Raw genomic sequence first — 3,891 nt, 5'->3', positions numbered from 1 at the left:
CAGGTTTGAGTACATGGTCGTGAGAGCACACAGATCAGGGGAGCTGAGGCTGAAAAGTAGAGAGGGCAAAGCCAACATTTACTGAGCCAGGCTGGGGCTTGACATTTAATCCCATGGGATGAAACAGCTGTGCAGTAGGTTGAGACCTGTGGCCCAGAGAAAGCCACCAACATGCTCATGATCTCATGAGAAGGCCTGGCAGATCCGAATGCAGGCCCGAGGCTCCACGGCATCCTCCCCTGAAGGACTGGACGCCAAGATAGGGTCCTGTGGTTACACCGGTTCAGAAAACGCAGCTGGAGCAGGAAAGGGTGGGGGAGAGGAGGCCCAAGTGTCTGCAGCAGTCTTGGCAGGGCCAGGCAGAGCAGTGGAGAATTGGCAGGTGGCCAGGAAAGCTGGCCAACACGTCTGAGAGAGGCCCCGTGGGTGGTATGAAGGCCTGGGAGAAGGAGGGCCCTGGTAGCCCCGCCCCTCAAACCATCGTGCAGGCCCAGCCGAGGGGGCAGGCCAGGGAGATGCAGCCAACCTGGTCCTGCCAAGCGCGCCCCCTGGGACTGGGCTGCAGCCACTGAGAGGGGCCACTTTTGCTGCTCCTTCAAAGGGGCCCCACACCAAGGGGAATCCAAGCCTGGGTTCGAGACTGCACCCAGCCACCAAGTAGTCTATGCAACTTTGGACAACACTCTCGATTCTACTTTGCCCTTCTCTAAAGTGGGACTTGACCTCTGGCCTTTGCCCCAGGCAGTCCTTCCACAGAGAGCTCCTTCTCCTCCCCCACACCCCAAATCCCGCATGTCCAAATCTTTCTTGCACTTTAACTTCAAGTGCCACCTTCTCTATGATGCCGTCCCTCGGCTGCGCCCCACTGCGCTGTGCTTGGCCCTCCTGTGTTGAAGGACTTCCATCATGAAATTCCCTCATGGCCAGAGATCATTTCGATCTCCTGTGGTTTTTACTGTATTAAATTCCTCCAAGCACTTCTCTGCACACACAGAATACAATGGAAGCTGCTTTCCCTCTCCCAGTCCTGCCTGATCTGGCCTGCATCCCCCAGTCCTGACTCATCTTCAGTCACCTTCTTGCTCTGCACCAGCCATAGTGGCCTCTTACTCTTCCTCAGCTTATTCCAGCCTCTGGACCTTTGTATGTGCTGTTCTCTCTGCGTGGAACCATCTTGTGCCAGGCTCCTTCTCATCTTTCCAGATCAGCCAAATGTCACCTCCTCTGAGAGGCCCTCCCTGATATCACGTCTATAATAAGACACCCACTCCAGCCCTTCCATCATTCTCTTCCTCCCCCTTTCCTGTTTTATATTTCTTCTTAACACTTATTGCCCCCAGAAATTATATGGTGGATTTCTTTCCTTTATAACTAGAAGGCCAACCCCAAGAGGACCAGGACTATTTTGTTTATTGCTTCGTTCCCAGTGCCCAGCACAGGGGCTGGCAACAGGGAGGTGTGGTAAATATTTGTTGCAAGAGTAAATGAACAACCAGAAGAAATGCATCTCTCTCCTGATATATAGCTGAGTAACTGATTGTATCTTGCTGTCTTGAAAGTATGTTGAATGAATGAATGAATGAATGCATTTCTGTCTCCCCACTTGTAGTAGATGCTAATGTTTGATGAATGAATGAATGACAGAATCTTTGAAAAGGTGGTGTAGAGAAAGAAAAGGAAGGAGAAGAGGGAAGGAGAGAGAGCAGCAATGGAGTGCCTGCAAACACTGGGGGATCACCCCTTGTTCCCACCTCCTGCACCCCCACAGCTCTCCCCAGAGGTGGCCCCAGCCTCCCCCCATGCCCACCCTCCCGCCAGCCCCTCCCCTCTGCGTCCCTGCAGGGCTGTGATGGGTCCTGAAACTGCCTGATGGAGTCAGGGGAACAGTTCCTGCCGAGCCCGCAGGGAAGTCATAAGCTCCAGGAAATGAAGGCTGTGGAGCGATGCCTCCTCCTCACCCATAACTCCAGCCTCATTACGACCAGCCCAGGCTGTAACGTGGGGAATCAAAGCCGGATCCCCAGAGGCGGCAGCACAGCTCTGGGATCTCAGAGCAGGGCCACAAGGGGAGGGGCATGTCCTCATCCTTTGGCGCTGTCTCATGCCTAGGCCCCACAGAGTGGGCGAGGAAGGGGTGCTGGGGATGCTCACACCAGGGTCAAGGGCCCTCCTGGCCTCCGTTCGTTCAGGGTGGGGCCTGAAGGGAAAGAGGGAACAGCACGGTCCCATGTTTGGGACTCCTCCCTCCTCTCTTCCCTAGGAACTGTGAGGTTTTCTCCTGTTCACTGCCCGGAAATGCAGCTTTAACCTCCTCACTGTCCCTCCCTTCCAACAGATGACTCCCTACCCTGAACCCCTTCTGTAAGGAAGTTCCTTTGCCCATGTGGGGAAAGAACACTGAGGAATCAGCATCTGCAGAATGGGTATAAAACACCAGCCTTCCCAGTTGCTATGACTCACACAAGTTAGTTAAAGGCGTGAGAGCCGCCCGCTGTGGGTGCTGGGTCACAGGAGGTGGTCTACATTTCTGCCCTGAAGATTCCGGCCACCTCCTTGTTCTGCAGGAGGACCTGGCCCATCCTCTGCCCAGCCATACACCCGTTTCCCACCAAACTCCCCCAACCAGGCAAACGCCCCCTAGGCTCCCTGCACACTCCTCTGCCACAATGCTCATCCCTTTCTTCCCATCCACGCAGAAGCCCCCTCCTCCAAGAAACAGCCCGGATTCCCTCCCACCCACCTTCTCCTTCCAGACACCGGTGCCCACTCCCTTCCTTGAGTCCTTCTTAGAGCCCCACTCACACGCCACCTGGCATTTATGTTGCTCACCCCACTAAACTGGGAGCTTATTTACCTCTGTCCTAGCATCCAGCCCAAACCTGGCCGAGCCGATGCTCAGTGGAATTGAGTTGTTGAACTGAGCTGAACTGGGCTTGGGGAGAAGAGTGGGGATTGAACCCCTCACCTCCACTCACTCCTGTCAGTGCCTGAAATTCCTCCATTAAAGCAGCATTGCTGTCCCCTGTAAACACCCGCATTAAGCCATTATTCATCATTATGGCTTGAGTAGGAGTTAGTCCTTCAGATCCTTTCTTGCTGAAAGCAGGATCTGATGGAGGTGAGGGAAGGAGAGATGGATTGATCTGGGGACGGCAGTGCTGGTCCAGGATGGGGGAGAAGTGTCTCTCAGAAGCTGCAAAAGGAAGGTTTTCTGGGGGAATGTGGAGACACCATAGCAAGCTCAGAGGGGTTGTGGCCCTGCCCAAAGTCACTCAGGGCACCTCCAAGCAAGGCCCCCTGGGACTAAGGTGCCCCACCCCTGCAGAGGGCTGTGCAGGGACTAGCATGAGATCAGAGGGCCTTCCCTGGGCTCCTGTTTTGGGTGGAATGACCTCTCACCTGCTTTGAGAAGGCGGGAATGTGGGTGGCCGGCTGGGAGCTGGACTCTGTGCACCCAGGAGGCCTGGGTCCTGGGAGCCCTTGAAGACCCCTTTTAGAAGGGCCTGCTCCCTCTCTGGGGTGGGGGATTTCCAGGGGGTGGGCTGGGTTGGACAGATTGTCAGCCAGCGCAAGGGAAAGCAGCTGGTAAGGTCCCAGCTCCCGTGGGCATGGGGGCTGGTGAAGGACCACGCAGAAGGAGCTGGGCGAGGGGCTGGGAGAAAGTCGGGGGAGGCTGGGAGAGGACAGGTGTGTGATGGGAGTTGAACGAAAGGATCCAGGGGTGCCTCGGTGGCTCAGTTGGTTAAGCAACTGCCTTCGGCTCAGGTCATGATCCTGGAGTCCTGGGATTGAGTCCTGCATTGGGCTCCCTGCTCAGCAGGGAGTCTGCTTCTTCCTCTGACCCTCCCCCCCCCCCATGCTCTCTCTCTCTTTCTCATTCTCGCTCTCAAA

This window comes from Neomonachus schauinslandi, chromosome 10 (assembly GCF_002201575.2).
Source record: "Neomonachus schauinslandi chromosome 10, ASM220157v2, whole genome shotgun sequence".
Classification (NCBI taxonomy): domain Eukaryota; kingdom Metazoa; phylum Chordata; class Mammalia; order Carnivora; family Phocidae; genus Neomonachus; species Neomonachus schauinslandi.
Note: the sequence above shows the minus strand (reverse complement) of the source record.